This window comes from Harmonia axyridis, chromosome 5, assembly GCF_914767665.1.
Source record: "Harmonia axyridis chromosome 5, icHarAxyr1.1, whole genome shotgun sequence".
NCBI classification, from domain to species: domain Eukaryota; kingdom Metazoa; phylum Arthropoda; class Insecta; order Coleoptera; family Coccinellidae; genus Harmonia; species Harmonia axyridis.
In genome coordinates, this window is record NC_059505.1 from 24,612,053 (window position 1) to 24,635,156 (window position 23,104).

Sequence of the window (23,104 nt, forward strand, 5' to 3'; positions counted from 1 at the left end):
TTTCTGAGTCTTTCATTGATATTATCCTTTGTAGCAAAGACTTAGTGATCAAATCCGCTACTACTTTCCAATCCAGCTTCTCTATTCATGAGTGCGTTTTTTGTAGAGATGTCGAGACCCTGAGGTAGAATCCAAATTTCTCACTGTAAGGGATTGCAGGGAATTTAATGAAGTTTTATTATTTCAAGATTTCAACGATTCAAATTTTGAGGAAGTTCTTTTCATTCAGGATATAGATAAAAAATTTCAAATATTCAGTGAAAAATTAATTCAACTGTTTGATAAACATTTTGCCCCTAGAATAATTAGGAATTAAGATTATAGAGAGGTGGAAACTTCGGATGACTGAAAATATTAGGAAGTTAATGAGGAAGAGAGATGAGGCTAAAACAAGACAAAAGAGGAATCGCACAACTTAGAATTGGGAACCATACAGAAGGTTGAGGAATTTGACGAGTCATGAAATCAATTTGGAGAAGAGGTCTTATTTTGAATATATTTCAGTAAATGCTACGAAGAGTGAATGATGGAAAGAGCTGAAGCTATTGGATGTAACAAAGAATAAGTTTCCTAGTGTGGAACATAAGTTCTCCGACCCAGATGTCATTAACCACTTTTTATAGATAACCTTCCACCGAGAAATACTGGTTCAACCATGAATTATATATTATGATAGATCGGTAACGAAGCGTTTGCGAACCTATATTTATAGAAACTTTTTTGTATGAAATGACCTGGGCAATAACCCCTTTCAATATTGCCGAATCTTTTTTGCACACCCTGGATAAATATTATAGGAAAAATGAAATTTTTTCAAATGCATTTAATTTTCAAATGGTTAATGAATTATCCTTTTTAATATTCTATCACAGGTGGAGGATGGCATTTCTGGCTATGATGATATTAATGCTCCTTCCATAAAAATTTGTTGCGCAAAAATTCTTTCTTACTTGGTGTACATTAAACAGCATGATTATAACATTTCAATTTTCCATTCAGTGGAAGCACGCTCGTGTGACTCCAATTCCCAAAACTAGGGAACTAAACATGCTTTCTGGCCCTAGGACTATAAGTATACTGGGCGCAAGATTTTGAGAAAATCTTAGAAAACCAACTCACAGAATTCCTCAATAAAAATTATCTGTTGTCGCAGAATCAATCAGGATTTAAAAGAAATCATAGTCGAACTGCAGCTCTGTTGGATATATCTGATGATATTTTTCAAGCAATTGACAGGTCATAATGTACACCATTGATTATGCTTGATTGTATCTAATAGCGTTTTCTGCTTGTTGCACTAGTAGGCACTGATTCACCTGGGCAAGTGTGCACTGAGAGCAACCTGTGACGTCATGCACTTTTACGGGTTGCCCGGGAAATTGACATTTTGACAAATGAAGCTGAAAACGAAAGTTCTTCATAGTGCCTTTTTACCAGAGATCTCCCGCGACACAAACACAATAATCTAACCCTAAATTCATCATAATTTAATAATAATCAAAATACAAATACCTAATGATGGAAACCGAAAATTCATTGCCAGGTAAGCATATTTGTACCTATTATTATGGATAAAAATTGTATATTGAATAAAAAAAAGAGATAGATCCCAACAATATATAAATTAATAAAAAAAAATAAATGCAACTGTTTTTTCAATTGGGTTCAAATAAATTTGAAATGTAATTTACAACAATCTACGAAATAATTCAGATCACCTATATTTAAATTATTTTCTTCAATGTCCTTTTCACTCAGTCCTATTTTATTGTTTCTGATAATAATTCCTATTCTAAGCTATTATAAGCTCTTCGTGGTTTATTTTCTAGTTTTTCTTTGGTCAAAAATTCTAATTTATCATCACTTGAAGATAAAGATGATTCTAAAAACTCTGCACATAAAGTAAATATCTTATTGTTATCCGCCATATTTGCGCTGGTAATGATGCACCAACTCCCAGAACCAGTGTCGAAAAAGTTGAACTAGATACACACTGAGGGTGCACCAAGGAGTAAGCAGAAAACGTGAACACTGAATGACTGAAATAGTGCGCACCGAAGCGTAAGCGGAAAACGACATACTCGATCGGTGCAGCACTAGTGCGCAGGCGCACCAGTGCAACAAGCAGAAAACGCTATAACAGATCGTCAGCAGAGCGTGAGGTTGGGAGACAGATCTTCTAGTCCTCGGACTGTCGTATCGTGTGTGCCGCAGGGTTCGGTTCTCGGACTGCTATTATTTTTGGTTCACACCAGCCAATTCAACGAACTTATTAGATCAGTATCTAAACTACAGTAGTTTACATATGTTCGCTGACGACTTTCAACTATATTATCATTATACAATTGAGGATATTCACGATGCAAATATCAGGATAAATACAGATATTGATGTTATTGCGGACATGGCCTTCCAATATCCTCCAATGTTGAATCCCAAGAAATAAAAATTTTTAATATTTGGGAGCAAGTCGGGTATTCAATATTTCTTGAGAGACTTGAAGTTCACTATTGACGGAGATGTTGAAGTTTCGGACAGTGCGGAGAGTCTTGGTTTAATTCTTGATAGATCCCTGAGATTTCGTGAATAAGTTTTGCGGAATATTCGGAGAGCGTATGAGGCACTCTATATCCTCTACCCTCACACAACTTACATATCGATCCCTATTATAAAGCAACTTTGTGAGGCTCTGATTCTCTCGCAGAATTCCGGGGTTAAGTGGTAGAGCACCAATTGGTGAAATTCCCCTTGCGTTTTCCACTTCATTTCTTCATCTTTTTGATTTTTGGCACACTGTGATAATATCAATGGGAGAAAATAAAGACATATTATTCGATTTATACATATAAGTAATAATTTATAATAATTAATCATTTATAATATAAGTTCAAAACCAATAATCTGAAGCGGACTAAAAGCTTATATGTGGAGATTGATCTACTTATTCGAAGAGTGATAATGAGTGTGTCAAATAGTATTTCTGTGAATAGCTACAGTAGCTTTATTCTTCAATATCCCTGCACTTAATGCTTAAATTTGTATAAACTTAAAATTCAAATCCAGAGAATTAAGAACAGAATACCTTCAATAAATAGCCTGAAAATAGCAAAAGCAAATACTGTTCTGAAGTGTGGCTAGCCCTCATCAAGAACATGAACATAATTTCTCCACTAACAAATCTAATGAACACATGCATAAATGATAGTATCTTTTCAGACTGTCTGAAACTTGTTGAGATAATTCCAATCTACGCAAAAAAGGAGGAAAAAGTATTGTAAAAAATTATCACCCCATATCAATATATGGCCTGCATTTTGGAAGCTCCATATTTCCAATAATGGAATATTTTTAATCAAATTCGTTAATCTCAAAGAAACAAATCGCATTCAGGAAACATAAAAAAAACTATGAATGTAAATTACCAGTTTTTGTTTTCCATAATGGACGCATATTCGAAAAGAATCAATACCTTTTTCAATTATTATTATTTGTTATAAATTCATCATGAGGCAGAAAATAACTCTACACTACAGTTCAAATGACTTGGGTGGGTAATATAAAATTGTTTTTATACATCCTACTTCACATCATATATTTACATAAATCTATCTGCAATAAATTTGATCTATGTAAAAAATTGAATTCTCAACGAGAGAGATCACTGAAAGGTCTTGACATAATAAAAGCTCAACTTTCAGGTCGTTCTTTTCAATTCGTAAGCTAATACAACTCGAAGTGAAAAACTATGGGAAAAAGAGAATAATCCATTTTTTCAATAAACGGCTCGTCTGAAAAAAGCCGAATATCCGTCTTAACCGCATTTTGATGTGGGCAAACAAGGAAATTCAATTTCCCCGTCGCTTTCCATATACGGCAGTATATATTAAAAATATATCCATTTATGTGAGAAAATTGACTTCCTATTGAACTCGAATATGAATGTTCGAGAACAGAGCAGTACTCTGCTTGGGACCGATTCTTCATGAGATAAATTTCGAATCTCGGTAAATGATTATTAGGAAGCAATATGGAGGATTCTAGAATATTCTGATATTTTCAAGGTTGGAACTGTGGTGAAAATTGAAGAAATATTATGAAATATATGTTTATGACGACATATCGTCATAATATGTATTATAAATTTTTTGGTATTTGCTTATCTGGGATTATTGTTTACTAAAACTTTTTATTGTGATTCTTATCACAGTCACAATTATAGAATCGTTTCGTGTAGAACCCTTTTTCAATGTCCAAAAATAACAATATCTAATAAATAACAAACATTAGAATATTGTATATTATATATATTGTGATGAATAAATTTGAATTTGAATTTGAATTAGCCAATCAAAAAACAAAATATAGAGATCCATAACCTCTTTGAGTACTGGAATTAATAAAATTCTTCATTTGTTTGGAATATCTGGGTAGTCAGCCTCAACGTGTCACCTTCTGTTATAAAATTATAGAATGTCATGAGTATCAAATGTTACATCCTCTATCTTCTTAGAATGGTTCAACATTCAGTCCTCTCTTGATGGAAATTCATATTGATTTGGTTTTTTTTATTTTTACCAAATAGTCGGTATGAAACATGAAAGAGTGTATTATTTTGTAATACAATATTTTACAAGATAGTTCATTCCTTTCACTTTTCGCATATTCAGTATTTTTAGTAATAAAAAATTAAATTTTATCAATATAAAATTGCATCACTAATTTATACATTACACGTAACCAAATATTCGCATCAAAATGAGAATTAATTCCAGTGTTTGATCCATTTCAGTCAGTACTTAGAAAGTAATCCTCTTTGATTCTACAGACTCACAGAACAAATAATAAATCGTTTGCAAATTTATTCAAATTCAAATCAATTATAATTATACTTATAATTAATTATAAATTATCGAGCTATCGAGTAACATTGAAAAAATTTTTTTTGGGATATAACTCAAAAACATAAATTTTTCATGTATAAACTTCAATTTCAAAAATAAGGTATATGAAACTTCCTACAAATTCTTCCCATTGAGTTTTTTTGTCAGATAAATCGTTCTGGCTCAAACGATAGATGAAAAATGACGTATTTTACTGTATCTGCAAAAACTCATATTTTGAGGTAGTTTTGATTACATAGGTTTTATATATATTTATATATTATATATTTTTTAGAGTGCTTAATCTGAATCTAAGGTTTGCAACCTGAATTTCGTGATGAAACAATGGAAAAATGCAATAATGGCTAAAAAAAAAATCATTTTTGGTGTTGTTTAAATATCACACGGAAAATTTTTATTTTTCGGGAATGAACTTTCCATACATAAACGAAGTAAACAAATTTACTACAAATTTCTGCCATTGAGTTGTTTTGTCCTATGAACTGTTTCGGCTCAAATAATAGTTGAAAATTGGCTTATTTTATCTGACTCTACAAAAATCCATTTTTTCCATTCCAAAACTTTATCGTTTTAGTTACCGCGGAGAATTTTAAAATGAAGAAATACCGCAATTTCTATGTGTGTGGAGCAGTCTGTGAATCCGGAAAACACAGAAATAAACTAAAATTCGATGTTTCGAAGACTAAATTTGACATTTCATGAATTGTAATCATTTATTAGTAATTGAAAATTTTATTGTTCTACAAAAAAACCGATGGGTTCACGTTAAATGTGTTTGGTGTAAAAATTATGCATAATTTTATTACTTATTTATAAATGTTCGTTTCACTGAAATAGCACTCAAAACGATTGAGCTATATCAAATTTGGTGGCGCAAGGTGTCATGTCACGTAAATTTTACCCATCCATGCTGTTAAACAAATATGCTTTCTTCATCAGGGATGGATTTGTTGGGTAGATCACAAAACTGCTTGTTGTAAAGTTTTTGAGTGGTGAATGGGATAGCAGTGACGTCATAAACTTGGCCGCCGACGGTTTTTATTTTTTTTTTGACATCGCACTCATTAGGCCTATTTGCTTCTGTATGGTGTCGTTTGAAAGCTTATTGAATGTTCTTCAATTTATTACCAGCCACCTAAAACGTTTTCGGTATATATGCGTTAAATATGCGACAAAATTAGTTTTTTTGAGCTATTTTGAAAAGATTCTTATTTTATTGAGAAACCAATCAACTTAAATTTGTTCAATGTACTTAAACATCATGCGGAATTTCATAACCTATTTAAAAACATCAGTTTCATCACAATAGGAATTGAAACGACTGATTTATGTCTAACTTGAGGCCTATTGAGAAGTGGCGTACCCATGGGAGGGTAAGGGGGATATATCCCCTCCAGGAGGAATATCCATTATATGTAACAAAACCTTATATATCGCAATCTTATTATGAGTAAGCAAACTTCTTCAAAAGAAGGAAAGTTTTACATTTTTTTCTTTATGAACACAACTGGTGTTCGAATTTAAAATAACGGTTCATCTGCATCATCTGGTTGTTTTACTCGATAATTTCAAATAAAAAAAAATAAAATGTTCAATCTCTTTATGAAGTCGAAACTGAGCAGAAAGGAGAGCCTGATACCGCAGGGTCCACTCTAGAGAGGTGGAAAATAATGGAGGGCGGCATCATGTGCTTTTTTCGATGAACCTGGATTCCAGAAAGAATGAATTGTTAATTTTTTTAAATTACAACGAATTTCAGAAACGATTTATTTTTATCAAATTCATACTTAAACATTTTTTCATCGAGACTGTCTGCGACATCTATTCGAAATAAAAATAATGGTTATCCGCATCTTCCGGTTGTTTTATCCAATCATTTGAAAAGAAAACTCAAAATGTTCGAGCATTTTATGAAGTTAAAACTCAGCAGAATAATCTGATACATGAATCAATTCATATATTTCATCATTCATTGGAATCCAGTTGAGTACGTTGATTGTTTATTACATTTCACGTTTCCTAAATCATCTATTCGATTTAAATTTAAATTCATAAAAAATAATTACATTTGAAGAATATTTTTTTTTTCATAAAATACTTTTTATGGAAAAAGTGTGGAATTTTCCACCCTAAATATCTGAATACAAATTCTCCAATCACCCTTCACCTCCCCCTCTTTTGCTTGAAAATACCAAACCTGCGAGGGTGCCACCTATTTCTGCACTCTGCGTAAGTGACGGGGGTAGTTTATCAAGGTTTCTGATGTTAGAAACATTACCGCCCTAAGATTGTCAATGTCATCAATTTCTCGCTCTTTTGTGCCATATATCTGAATTCAGGTCTGCTTCAGTCCCAAACCCTTCCAAGGGGTCATAAATTTCCATGTACCTACTCTTTCTGAAATTCCTGATAATGAACTTTTTGTGTCGCAAAAAGTTGTCTTTTTGGTCCGTGAGCTTCGACAATTTTCTGATCTTTAACATATTTCGGCTTCGCGGATGTCCCACATTGCATCCAGACCTAGTTGGTAACTTTTTGAAAAAGTGAACCAGTAATGCAGATTGCAGAATATATTCCACAGGAGTGATAGACAGACTCCTCTTTCCTCTTATCCTGGATTTCATGGAATTTTTAATGTACCGATCAAAAAGCACATGCACGCTTTCACATTTATCTATTGTTATTGCGATATCTTCTTTCGAAAAAATGTTCTGCATAATTTTTACATCGAACACATTTAACGTAAAGCCCGAAGAAAAAGTGAAGTACCTGGGTGTGATGGTGGACTGCAAGTTGAAATGGAATGAGCATATACAATTTGTATGTAACAAGTTAAGAACTATTCTACATAGATTCAAATACTTGAAGAGTCTACTTACTGTTCATCAGTTGAAGATCCTGTATCGTGCTCTGGTCGAAAGTCATCTGCGTTATGGTATAGTTTGTTGGGGGAATGCTTTGAAGACTCATATCCTCAAACTTGAAGTCTTGCAGAAACGGTTTTTGAAGACGATTCTTGGTATGATCCTAGATACCCATCGGATGGTTTGTTTTTGGAAGCACAGGTTTTTGATATTCGACAGTTGTACTACTTCAGTATCACCATGAAATACCGTTGCGGCGAAAAGAGTTCTTCGTTGCCCGTACATTCCTATGAGACCCGAGGACGAAAGCTTTTCATTCTACCGAGGGTGCAAAAATGTGTTGGACAGCGATCGTTTTCTTATACTGCCCCAAGGTTATACAATTTTATACCTCAAGAGATTCAGCACATCACTGGATTATCGAGGTTCAGAAACAGGTTGAGATCATTCATCATGACCCAGCGTCGGAGAGTGTTTGCCGATCTGGTTGAACTGCGGAGTTGATGTTGTGTTTGTATGCGATTTTTAGATCTTTTGTGCATTGTATGTCATAATTTTGCATTGTGTGCGTGGACTTTTTCATTGTTGTTGATTTTGGATGTATATATCATACAATTTCTTAATGTTGCCTACCTTTCATTTGTGTATTTCTTTTTTTTTGTCTTATTTTACTTATCTCGAAACAAGTGTTCAACACTTTTCGATAGTTTGAGTTTATTCAATCTATGATGGTACAGAAATGTATTTTTTTCCTCTTTACAAGTGAATAAACGTTATTATCATATTATCATTATCGATTTCTTAGAAAAACAAAAATAATTTTTAAATCGCCTTGAAAAAAAACATATTTTGTCGAATATTTCTTCAAATATAACAGATACGCTTTAGGTATGTAAATATAAATTGAAGAACATTCAATAAGCTTTCAAACAAAATCATCAGCGGTCATGTTTATGACGTCACTGCAATCCCCTCCACCATTTTGAATCATTACAACAAGGAGTTTCATGATCCACAAAATGCCCTGAACACATCCATACCTGTTGTAGGTATACAGAAGAGATACCGACGAGATTCGCTTTAGAGAATGGATTTTTCTCAGGTGGCCGTTCTACTACCTCCCTGTTCGCGATGAATGAAACGCCATCGGAGAGTGTTACCTGACCCTAACAAAGCTCTGTGGATCTATTGCCTGAAAACCCAAAATGCTTGATTTCCAGAATCATATCGCCACCACCATTACTCCCGTTCGACCACGCAGCCTCGTAATAAGGCTTTCGATAGCTCTGACAAATACTTCGAAGAAGCCTTCGACTGGATGTACACAGAGAATTCGACAATTTTTACGATCTTTTAACCAGAAATGGAACATAATTTTCGGTCAAATTAACACAAATCTGATGGAAATGACTCTGGCACGTGGAACACTGGGTTGACGGAGCAGAGCCGGATCCAACCACTCTGCAAACAGAACAATTGTGGAATAATGTCAATAATTTATTAGGCAAAAGATTGGATTCGGACAGACTTTTTACTTTCTTGGACCCATAAGAAGGGTTTGCACACCATGGGGTTGCCACGACGGGGAAATCATATGAAAAGATCGGAAAGGAAATTGTTGAGTGCACGGAATACAATGACAAGCCGGACTGGAGGTACGCACCTTTAGGGAGAAGCGTGCCCACGGCGTAGCGGGAACAACTCAAGGACATCTAACGTGAAAAGGAAACAGAAAGAAACGTAAACAATAATATTGAATTTACTATGAATTACTTTCCAGTTACCTTTGTAATTGAATATTTAATTAAGAATACGGTTACAGGGGTAGTTCGAAACAACAAATGGAAAGTTATAGTGGGGTATTGTGGTAATTTATCAAAATTTCAGCTATTTATTTGCAGAGTAATACATTTTTGAAACGCCCCTTGAAACGGTCATAGTGCAATAAGTTTCGTAAATCGTTTGGACAAAAAGTCATCCATATGGTTCACCGATGGATCAAAATTAGAGAGAGGTACTGGCATTGGGGTAAATGGACCCAAACTGAGGATCTGTAAAGTAGGGATGTGTCGTTCACGAACGAACAAATCAAAAGACCCTGGTCTTCAGAACGAATGGTTCGATCGAGTCGTCTCTCTGAAAATGATTCGTTCGTTCGAACCGATCCAAATGAGCCAAACTTTTACATTAAGTTCATTCAGTCTGAGTATCTTTCAGGACCCAAAGATCCTCCATTTTGCGAAGGAATTATCGGTTCGGCACTTGGCACCCGGTTTTGAAGGAAGATGATAGACCCACAAATACAAAGAACCAGATCTACGAATCTTTGCATCATACGCAAATCGTACATGATTCCATCTGAGCTAGTGATCTAAAAACAGCGAACCGGTTGAAAATAATCTTTGGGTCAATTGAACGGGTCTTTTGAACCAGGACGTCACAGCAATGGATCTGGTTCGACTCGGTTCGTCGAAATTGAACACATTCCTACTCTAAAGCCCTGGGAAGTGAGCCCTCTATTTAACAGATCGAGATACTGGCTGTTTACAGCCAGAGCACGCTGAGACCCCTGGAATCGTACTGCCAGAGGTCTCTGTTGACCTGGGAGTGCCGTAACACTATAAGGCAACTGGCCAGAGGCAATACTATAACTCTACTATGGGTACCAAGGCAGTCTGGTGTTGAAGGAAACGAAAAAGCCGAAGACCCGAAGCAGCGAAGAGTGCATCAAGCTCAACCTCTGCTGGACCTGAGCCTTTCTGTGGGCTAGGATAGACCAATTTAAGGCAGCGGTCCAGCAATGGGAGTTGAATAACAGGATAACACACTGGACAAACACTGCTAGACTTACTCAGGCCAAGAAATTCGTGATGATTTCACCTATCTACGCCAGAAAGCTCTTGGGACTACTTGGGACTACTGACGGGGCACTTTCGGTACGAACATCATTTGTACTGTATAGAAAAGTCAGCAGATGAGATTTGCAGGCTCTGTGGATCAGAATCAGAAACAGCCGAACACATGGTATGCAAGTGTCCAGAGCTGTTTGGCCTAAGAACCATTCAAATGGGGAAGCCGGTCCTTTTATTTTTTTAAATGGGGGGAAATCCACCTTATGGACATCCAACAAATCTCGACAAATGTAGAACACCTGTCGACACCTGCTGGGTAGTGTGAGGCTCTCCTGAAGGGCATACTCATTAAAAACCTCCATTACATCTCCGCCGAACCCGTAGAGAAAGGTTCCAAGGACGCTTACCTTCCTTCTACGCATTCAGCCTCAGTGCGGCCGGCTCACCAAAGGTTTGGTACTCCACGGCAGAATGTCCTTCTTGTTTCACTCTGTCCTGCCCTAAGGAGTGTGAGATCCTCCCTTCGAACTTAAATCTTCCACTAGGAGACGCCTCTTAAACCTGGTCTCGACCCAAGGGTCTTGTGACCTTTGCTAACTTGCACAGCTAACGCAAACCCTAAGTCCTCCAACATAGGATCAACCTTAGTTTGTGCAGGGAAACTATTAGGATGGGTTTTTTTTTCAGAGAGTGTTCAGTAGTTTTGACTGTGAGCAGAGTAATAATATACTTTTTCGTTATCTTCGTTTTCTAAGGTTTGAGGTCATTTGAGTCATAGTGACTCCTCGAACAGTGTACCGAGAATTACACTGAAGGTCCCAAACTGGCGCTTGCGGAAACATGAGTAGCCCCTATTCTATCATATACTCACAGCCAAATGTTGGCATCTTCTTGCTTCCTTCTTGGCCACTTGTGTCTCGTTCAGCTAGACCTGTCAATAATTTCCAACTTCCTTTATGGCTTTTGTCTGGTCGGTTCTGTGCCCCTACCTCCTCCTTGGTAGATAAAGCCACATGTTGGCTGGCTGTTCTTTGTCTCTCCACTTGTTGTTTCTTCTGCTAGAACCTGTCAATTGTTTCCACTCACCTTTTTAGCCTCTGATCATATCCGCCGTTGACCTCCATTACTCGCTCCTCCTCCGTTTTCTCCTTCATTACACCTTTGATTCAAGTTGTAATACTTCCATACCATTTCTCCTCGCTCTCTAGCATCTGGTCCATGGCGTTTCCTTTGCTTAGGCACAAGTCAGGGTTGCCTCCGATCTCCTGCCACCAGCTCCTTTCTATATTTTTTCCATTTCCTGCAATAGAAGATATGATCGGGTCTGTCTAGCCCGTCGTCCACATTTAATGGTCAGTCTTATTTTCACTGCCTACTTCACAGCAGGCAGTTACTACAAGCCCTTCCACCACGACAAGGTGCTGACCTCGGAGGAGGAAAGCCGGTCCTGGATACCCGAGAGGTAACGGCCTAGGCCCCTAAGGAGGTTTTCAGTTTTATCAACGCCATTGACGACCTCCTTGGGTTTCCATGAATGAGTAGGGTAGAGAACAGTTCAAATAACAATAATAATGCACAGTTTTACACATATAATTGTACAATCATTTTTTAATAAATGAAATACGTGAGTAAAACCACGAAAGTAAGGTTCAATCTGAAAGGATAAGATGATTCTGAAGAAAATCAATAAAATGTGAAAAATAAAATAAATTCTTGCTTCATGAAATCCAAGGATAGAAACAATTTTAAAAATCCGAAAGCATTCATTCAGTTATATCTCCGCGAATATTTCTTCTCGAATCTGCGCGAAAAATTCAATTTATCCGCATATAAAATTCAGGAGAACACGTGCTCAGCCTACCTATTCGCTCTTCATCTGCTCTCGCCAACTCTAAACTGACGATTCAACACTTTCTTCCTACCCACGCCCTCCACGGTGAGCGCCGCGCAGTCTATAAACCTTCAGGGACGCACGACGCCGCAAGAGTTTAAATGTCCACGAAGTTGGTGCGAGAGTCGGCAGTTTACCCCGTGATCCACCACGAAATGCTGCCCCAAGCACCGCGACAGGGGGAGGTTCTCCCGTATTAGCTATCGCGAAAAACATCACGGACCATACTGTTTCCGGTCGTTCTGAAATATGCCAGATTTATCGTGGTTATGATCATATTTTGGTGGATTTAATTATAAGCACGTTGGGGAGGTATGTCAGAGTAATCGTTTGTTTTCTTTAGTATGCGACTAACCAGATGAGGTGAATTCGTCGAATGTTAATTTTTTTCAATTTTCACAAATAATTTTTCTCCTTGTACTTTACAACTGTATGAAATCGTCAATGATGGTTACTGAAACATATTGAAATATATTAGAAAAAAACCGAAATCTATATAAAATGTTTCAATACACTATAATATATTAAATATTAAAAGGAAAATACCCAATTATATATCATATATCACTAATATTCTGGTAATTATTTTGCTTTCCACATTTTCGATTATATCCATATCGTTAAATTCAGACTCAACAGTTGAGTATATATTTTAATAAAACAAAACTCATAACCGTAGCTTTAGATTTTTTATCACATATTCAATTTTTTAGACAATGGCTTACTCAAGTTTCTACGAAATTATTTGGGCTCTGTAAAATCAAGATCCGAGTTTTCGAATTAAAAATTTTGCATTTTCAACGAGATAACGGCCCTCACAAAATTGCGATTGTACGTTTGAATCGTTAGCAGTTCAAAAAATGAACAAAATCAAAAACAGCAAAATTTTGTTGAAAAATCACAAAAATTGAAGTTTTGTTAAACCCGCTTTTAATCATGTCTTTTTTGCTTCGATGCGTCGAACTTCGTGATTTTAGTCGTTCTTGGTTAACACTTTCAATACGTCATTAGTAGGCCCCCTTATTTTAGATGTATACGTTCCGTTATGCAAATCAGAGTTTTTTTGTTCTTATGAGGAATGAAAAATTTATCTTCATTCCATTCAAAATTGACAACTTTGTGTCTATTCCTTCACAATAATATATCTTTATGATATATTTGATTTATTTTTGTCTTAAAAGATAATTCCAATTCTAAAAATGACAAAATTGGTAAACAACCGAAAGGAAATTCAAATTCACTAAAACTGTACAAATTGAATAACTAAATTAACATAAATACAGACGTTCTGATATGGATCTCCTCAATATGAATTTCGAATATTTTTTAAATAGATCCAAAAAAATTTATATCTCTAATTGAGATAACTCTTTCAATATCTCTAAGAATTCTTCTTCAACTCGTTAATAACTTGTATTGATATCAAAATTCAACTTATTTAAAAAAATCTCCTCCAAATTACTTCTTACAATTTTCTGCTTGACGTCTCTCTTCCATTATTTTTTTCGCTATCCTGAATTTTTTAGTTTTCATCTCTCTATTCGATGCTTCCATTTTATCTATGTACTCAGTAATATCTATGCCACTATCATTCAATTTTGAAATTTCTTTTTCTTACTCAACTATATTTAATAACAAAATAACAACTATTTTTTTCTAAATTTGAATATGTATGAAACCAAATGATTATTCATGAAACCAACTGAGAATTTCGAATTTCATTCAAATTTTTATGACTACTGAAATTTTTGATTGAGGAATCCATAACAGTGCGTTTCGGAATTTTTGTATTTAATAATACAATTTTTTCTCATCAGTGCTTTACATTTCAACGAAATTACTGAATTCACCAACTCACCACGTATAATTGCAATTGAGGAACTTCAAACTAACTAAACGTAACAGTTTCTCTAGTGATGATTCACAGAGAAAGCAATTACTTCAGGTAGTCATAGATTTCTTTCTTGTTATTTCCATGAAATACATATACAAATTGACATTTAAAATTGAAAAAACAATTTTAGAAATTTTACATTAATCCTTCGGTTGGTAATTACTCTTAGTCAATAAATGATTTCAGTATTTGTGATGATATTGAAGAATGATTCGAAGATAAAAACAATATACATAACCGGATGTAACGATCAAAGTTAGATAATAAAAATAGCTATCACGAGTATCCATATTATTGCGAAAATATTGCATTGATATAATCGGTTATAAAAAATTTCCAGTGTTCGAATATCTGTCAGGTTTAATATCGATAACAGAAAAATTCAATTGGAAACAATAGGTGTCACATATTGATTATGCACAATTATTAATATTTTTGAAGAAAAAGTGCAATATTTTTTCATATTATATATACAGCTGTCTCGTGAATAAAGAATCAGGGAGATGTCGATAATACAATATGCCAAACATGGAATAATCGATTTCATGTTCGTAGGCACAATGGTTTCGGAAATATGTTTTTCTTTTCAATTTTTCAATCTATGTTCGTTACATACCATGGAAAATCAATCATTTTTATGGGATGTTATTATTGCTTTCAAAGGAACATTGATCTTTAAAATAGAATGGTATTTATTGATGATAAGTTTGAAGGCGAAAACGTATCCATATTCGTAACAAAATGTGGCAAGTGAGTTTCGAATCGAACTGATATAAAAAATAATTTGAGGAGAGCTTATTTTCTAGAACATCTTAGATACATACAGATTCTTGGAATATTATAAAATAATTAACTAATCAATGTTGCAAAAACGTTTATTATTTTAAAGTCAAGGATGTGCTGAAGATAATTGAGAGCGCAAAACAAGTGGCAGAAAAATTTTATCAATTCTTTATTAGCATGTCTATTAGTATACAAAATCAAATACCGAAGAAGGAATACAAGGATAATATTAAATTAAATAACAGCACTATATTTCTATTTCCGTTACTAAGGATTGAGTTACTTAAAGATGTTAAATTTAAAGTAAAACCAATTCCTGATAGACGATATATCAGCGTTTTTGCTAAGGTAATGCCTCGGTAAGATTTCGGAACCCTTAACGTACCTGGTTAATTTATCCTTTTCTGATGGTATCTTCCCGAAAAAACTGAAAACTAATAAAATTAGTACATTAATACATTAGAAAGGTGATTGTGAAGACATGCATGATTATCGTCCAATAGCTTTGTCATCTGCATTTTCGAAAGTATTCGAATACAGCTTTCTTTATCGTGTCTTGAGTTTTCTAAACCTCCATAGGATATTGAATAAAAATTAGTTTGGTTTTCGGGCTGAATTAAGTACTAACGACGATATTCACGCCTTTGTCAGATCTATTGTTCAACACATTGAAGATGGTGTGTATCCTACAGGGATTTTTTGTGATCTGAGTGAGGCATTCGATTACTTAAGACATGATTCCTTATTGTTGAAGCTCGAAAAGATAGTATATACGAGGTAATGCCTTGTTTTGGTTGGGGGATTACCTGAAAAATAGGAAACAGTTTGTCTGCATTAATCGGGTGCGCGATGGCTGTAGCAGTATTTCGGACTTATTGGGCATGGAAGTGGGCGTTCCACAGGGCAGTTTTAGAACCGGTGCTGTTCATTTTGTTCATCAACGATATATTCGAGCTAAAGTGCGATTTGTTCGTCTATGCTGATGACGTTACAGCCATAGTATCAACAGAAAATAACGTCAACTTTGAGGAAGAGGAACAGAGTTGCTTAATGAATATGTATGACTGGTTTAGTAGAAATTGCTTACATATCAATCAAGGGATACCTGGTATTCGAAAACTATAATAAGAATATTACTGTCAAAGTCAACGGTGTACAGCTGAAGGAGAAGAAGAAGAAGGTTAAATTTTTCCTAATGAACTAATTACATTATAATCAGTGCGCGATATTGAATCAAGTTGAACTTCATTAGAGTTCTGGGGATAACGGTCGATGAAAACCTCAACTGAAAGACTCAATGAACTAGCGTGTCAGCGAAATTAAATTCTTTATGTTACCTACTCAGAAATTTAAGGAAAGTCCTAACAATAGACGTACTTTTTCTTATTTACCACTAACAAGTCTCTCCAAGACTTAGGTATGGAATTATATTCTGGGGTGTTTCTTCAGCGGCTGATGAAATATTCATTCTCCAAAAGAGATTGCTCAGAGGTATTACAGGTCTGTCACATAGAACATCTTGTAAACCTTATATAAAACATTTTAATTTTCTTACCTTGCCATCAATCATCCTCTTAGCAACGGTTGTATCCTCAAATAAAGACAAACTTTCAAAATATAGTGATTTTTACCGATATTACACTCGAAATCAACCAAATTTAGTAGAGCCCAACTTTAAGTATCGAATAGGGCGGCAATTTTCATTATTTCTAGGAGTGAAAATTTTCAATAACTTCAATGAAGGAATTGAAGACTCCAGAAAGGTTATTGTTTTCAAGAGAAAGTTAAAAAAATTCCTCCTGGAGAAATGTTGTTACAGAATTGAAAATTTTTTTGACGATTTTGTTCTTGTGTATAATTGAAATTTTTTTTCATTTATTCGTTTGTAATTGTATCTGGTATTTTCCATAATGACCATCTTATTCGTTCTGAAATAGAGTGTGTTATCCCCGACTTTAACCTATACGCGTAAGAAAGAAAACTCTCCTCGCCGTCGGATTTCTCACTCCCGGCTAATAGGAACATTCACCCAATTCCAGATATTTAAAATATCAGAAGGGTAGAGCTCGGTCGAGTCCGGTCCTTGTGGTCCCCCTGGTTCTCTTCGAACTTCTGGTTCTCTTACACGCGATCCTTGGACCTGTCCGTCGCCTCCTGGGAATTTTCTCACCGTCCTTGCGGTACCCAAAAGAACAGATTTTTGCATTATATTACATATATACTCACTAAGTCCTAGTTGTTTGATATTTCTCTCGAGATTTTTGAGTAATATTCCTGTTGTTGAAATGATTATTGGAATAGTTGTCGTTAATATCATTCTCCACTGCCGCTTGATCTGAAATTCGAGGTCCTTATAATTTGAAATTTTTTCAACCTCCTTTTGAGGCATGTTGTTGTTAGTTGGTATTGCTACGTCGATGAGTATTGCTGTCTTTTGAAGTTTATCGACTAGTAGTATATCTGGTCTTTTGTGAGGGACTGTTTTATCAGTCAAAACTGTACGATCCTATTACAGTCCACAGCGTTCGTTTTCCACGATGGTCTCTGGTTGGTACTTGTGGTATGGCATTTTTTCAGAATGAATTATTGTTATTATCTTAAAGGGTGACATTCATCAGCATTAATTCCGTAAACATTCGCAGTACTTTTGGTTTATTGGAACATTTTTCAAGAAAAACAGAAAGTATGTGTAGATGTATTCTCAGTATTAGCAGAGGAAATGTAATCGGGGCATCATACATTTCAACGAATGATACAAGAGAATAGATAAAAACCTCAGCCAAATCTCTGTCTCCCCGTGAAGGTGCAGTGACTCATTTGTGTATTTATTTGCAGAATAAGCTGACATATTTATATTTAAGAATAATAACTCCGAAATCACACAAATACTCAACGATTTGAACAGTCGTTCATTCGAATTGTTTCGCTATTTTTTCGGATAATAATTGTCTTCTTGCAGAAAGTCATTTACATTTACGGGCTATGTGAGTTATGTGACGGAAATGCTCGACAGGCTGCATAGATCTATCTCGCGAGCTTTTACTTGATCGCGAAAGCTATCCCGACCATAGAACTCCAGATAATGCATATTTGGAGGGTCTTATTCCCGGAAGTGAATCACATCGTTCTGAAATACTTAGAATGTTGATGGACAACTAGTGCTGGAGAAAACAAAAGAAGATCTTTCTACAAGTGTTCGACGGATTTCTAGGAATGCGGCATAGCAAGAACTGCAGTACACCGAATTTCGAGGAGAAATACTCATATCTCGCACAATGGGTGCATCAAAGAAGGATAGATTGTCGGGAGAAGTTGCGTCGAAACTGGCAAGGTTTGCCTGATAATTCATTATTATGTACCAATTCATCATGGTTCAAGAGAGTTAGTATTTAATATTCACAATTTTCATGAATGGTCCATCGAGAATCGAGTATAATGAAGGAAAAATATTCCAGCATCAATATGCCGAATATGTGGGCTGGAATCCTGGATGGCAAAATTATCGTTTCGTATGACTTGATGGAGCTCGTTACTCACATTTTTTAAGGGACGAACTTTAGAATTTAATTGAAATACCACATGATCTACGGAAGGGGTGTGGCTACACAACGACAGCGCACCACTTCACTTTGCACAATACGTTTTCGAATTTTTGAAATCAACTCATCCATGGCCACTACGTTCGCCGGATTTAATTCCATCGTATTATTTTTCTTTGAGAATATTTCAAGGAAGGGTTCTATGAGATAATCAATGATGATGAAAAACTTATGAGACAAACATTACAACGCTATTCCGAAGTGATCAAGAATGATAAAAGAGCCTTACGAAATCGGCAAGAATTTTTTTTGAGATGAAATGGGTTGTGCATAATAGCTCGAGAAAGGTATTTTGAGTATATATATTTGAACTCGCTCTGCTCGCCGAAGGGGCTCCGCCCCTTGGACCCCGTCACTATGCCGGTAGATCCTTCACTGGGTATCCCTCTAGAAAATAAAAGATTTTTTTCGGAAACCTTGTATCGTTAGCTGATTTTAGACGTTTCACTCGGTATCCTATGCTGATTCTAGGGTAGAATTCTATATGACTTCTTTGCTAGAACATACCATTTCGCCCTTGCTCACATGAAAATATTTGATGCAAATAACTTTCCATGACGACAAATCAAGGGCGGTCCTAGCCTTAAGTTTGAGGGGGTTCGCCGTTAAGGGTTTCGAGTTTTTCTATGGTACCAAATCCCAGATTACACCGATATCGAGTTTAACCTCTCAAAAATATTTATATTTAGATATTTATATGAATATTTATACAGGGTGTTTCAAGTTCGAAGGCCTATTAGACGTTTCTGGAGAACGGGGCCGATTTGAAATCTGAAAATTCAGAATATGACATTGTTCATGATAACCTATTCAGCTAAAATATTTTAGAAGTTCTGGCACTTCCGGTTATACAAGAATTAAAAAAAAATTCTTCGAAAAAAATATTTTTTTTCATTTTATGTTTCAGATATTATCAAGATTTCCATTCTCAAATACTCTCTTCTAAAATTATTGCGTTAGTTCTCATAGTTTTCAAAATATTTAGAAAAAAAACGTAAAAAAGAGAGAATTTCCATAGTCACTATCACGTGAATTATTTTCACTGTGAATATCCTATGCGTATACTCAATTCATTTTCACAAACTAGAATGATGTTGGAATATCGTGCATATCTTGAATTTGAAAAATATCATCCAGTGCCCTATTACCGCCTAGGCCAACATAGGCCATGGCCTAGGGGCGGCACAATTTTAGGGGCGGCAAATTTTTCGGTGAATAAAAAAAAATTCTTCAACTCCTCTACGAAAATGTCTTTATCAACTTCTGCGAAAATCACGTATTTAAAAAATTTGAATTTTTAAAATTCTCTTTACTCATAGGGGCGGCAAATTGTTTTTGGCCTAGGGGCGGAAAAGAGTTTAATCCGGCCCTGATATCATCACAGGGTGTTTCAAATATTGTGCCAAAAATTGTGAACAAAATTTGATCATAACTTTCGATTTTCAAATCAGAACCCTATGTTTTTGTGATTTCGTTGAATTCTACGGTAAAAATAAGGGTAGTGTTCAAACATGATTATGCTCTCAAATTCAATAATTCAAGAGTTATTCCAGATTTTATGAATTTATGTTATACGTAGGGTCAATTTCATTCAATCTGTTTCTAGAGTGCGTTTCAAATATTCAATTATTTCAAAGTGACAGGTGTACTCATTATTGAATAAAGTAGATTATAATTTGACGATATGAATCCCCGTTATTCAAATAATGAAATTCTGGATCTATTCCATATCCACGGTGAATGCAACAGAATTGTTTCAAACTTTCTGTTACTCCCTTTTCATCACCACGCTGATTTTTTTCTGAATTCATAAAATGTATTCTACCGCTTTTTCATATGAATAGAATTGGCACACAGGAGTCCTGCATGATTTTATTTCATTTGGTAGGTAGAGGTTTTTTTCTTCTAGGTAGGTACTCCTTCCAGTATAATGGATATTCATGAAGTATGCAACATCCTTTCAAGAAGATAAGGAAATTTCTGATTTAAAATTTGATGAGTTCTACCAATAATTCTAATGCATTCATCGTGAATATGGAATTAGATATTTATAATACAAGTGCAGAACTTATTGATATTCTTCCAAGAGTTCAAAATGACCGAGTGATAGAATGAGCCTTCTGTACGAGTTTTAAACATTATGTTCCCGAATTCACTGCCTTTTTATTGAAATTGACGGAAATTTCCATACCCAGCAAACACAAATACGTATCATAGACATAACATATATATTACAACGATCTATGTTACATAACAATGTAACATACATGCGCCTTTCTAGTACCGCTCAACGACCGCTCTATGTCCGCCTTCCGTTACATAACATTTAACAAAATTGCCATGTATCATGTACAGATCATGTAACATACATGATACATCGCTGGTATATTACATCTGTAATATTTATGGTACATCCTTTATGTATCATATACGTAGCTGTTACATTTCATGTAACATACATGATACATCGCTGGTATATTACATCTGTAATATTTATGGTACATCCTTTATGTATCATATACGTAGCTGTTACATTTCTGTATAGATGATGTACCTTACATGATACATTGAAAGATATTGCTGGTACATTACATCTGTAATATTCTTTATGTATCATTTACGTAGCTGATATATTGCTGTTATATAATAATTTACATAGATAATTCTTATAACATTCAGATATCTGTTATGTTACTTTTATATATCATGTTTGTAGCTGATATACAGGGTGAGTCTTTGACTTGTACATATATTTTAACCCAAGATTCCTGAGGTCAAAAGAAACACTTTTTTCCTTTACCATTTTTTCCGATTCGGCCCGGTTAAAAAGATACAGGCTGTTGAAAATCGTTAAAAAAATGTGATTTTCGGCTATATCTCGGAAATGATTGTATCGAAGGAAATGATTTTTGAAATATAGCTTTTTTTTGATGTGATACATCTTCTCCGAACACCAGATTCCATACACATTCTTCTGTTTCTTTGTTATGAACATAACATACCATAAAAATACCAGAAATTCGAAGAAACCAACTCTTAATAGTAATTTGAACGTTCATTGAAGAATATTTGGCTAATTTGAAAAATAAAAGTATTCTTCATATTTTCTCGTACAAAGCGCCGTTTTCGAATAACTTGATCTTAAAAAAAAAAAATTACCTGTGAAATTCAAAAAATTGGGTACTTTGGCTGAATGCAACTCTGTTCTATTGTGGAAAAAAAAACCACAGAAATGAATATTTACTATGAAGTCATGTCTCAGATTTAAGAATTGAAGTACTAGCCAACTTAGTTTGAAAATGAAGTTATTTGAATAAGCTCACCTCAACTCCTCGATTTGATTAAAAATCACTGAGCTTTGGCACAGCTCTGATAATAAGAAGATACTTCACGAAAATCAACATTCTTTTTGAAAAGTCCAGATTATTCATAAAACCCATGTTTAAAAAAGTTTTCACAAAATAGTCCCATTATAATGACAACAATCAATATCCCACTAAAGACTGCTGCTATCGAACAATACTGTATTCTTCTTCGGCTCATTCAAACTCACATCGAAACATACCACTAGAACTAGGTACATACTAGATAAATTTTCATGTGATTGAGATTGAATACTTTTATTCTTTTGCTATTCCATAAATTCATCCTAAGAGCTTATGATTGACATACTTCCAAAAGGGCCATAATTGTTTTAATGTGAAAACAAATTAGGTGAGTTGAAAGAAACTGGATATTCTATTGTGGATATTTAAATTGAATACTTCTCATTTATTTTCAATGCCAAAATCAAGATGAATTAAGTAGTAAAGTTGGCTATAATGTAGGTACACATTAAGAACAAATTTGATTACAAGTGGAGTCTAACATTTTCCATTGATTACAGAGCCAGAATATTTTACATATTTCCATATTTTCATACTGATGGCTTCAAAAATATTGATGCATTTCAATATTTTTATGAGATAGTTGGAACAAATCAAATGCTTCATTTCATAACAAATATCTTATAACAATAACAGTGTAAACTGTAAATGAAAATTTTAGGTTAGAAGTTAGAACATAGATTATTCGAACCGAACTGCTGTGTTTATATTTGGCATCACTCGAAATTTGAAATTCAAACTTAAAACCACAGATTACTATAGTCTGTGTTAGATCTTTCATAGATGAATATTATTTATTTGAGATTTTAAGGTTAATTCTTGCACGAAAAATAAACAACGATATCATATAAATGAAATATAATGAATGAATGGATATGAGTATCACAGCTAATATGGGTGGTAGCGAGCTCAATTCGTTATAATTATCGAAAAT

The 23,104-nt window shown here is 34.7% G+C and overlaps 1 protein-coding gene across 1 annotated transcript in view; it reads left to right on the forward strand.

Moving 5' to 3' along the window:
* The window catches only part of LOC123681202 (metabotropic glutamate receptor 2-like), a 393,937-nt gene that overhangs the window by 65,436 nt on the left and 305,397 nt on the right, over positions 1-23,104 (forward strand). The window lies entirely within an intron of this gene.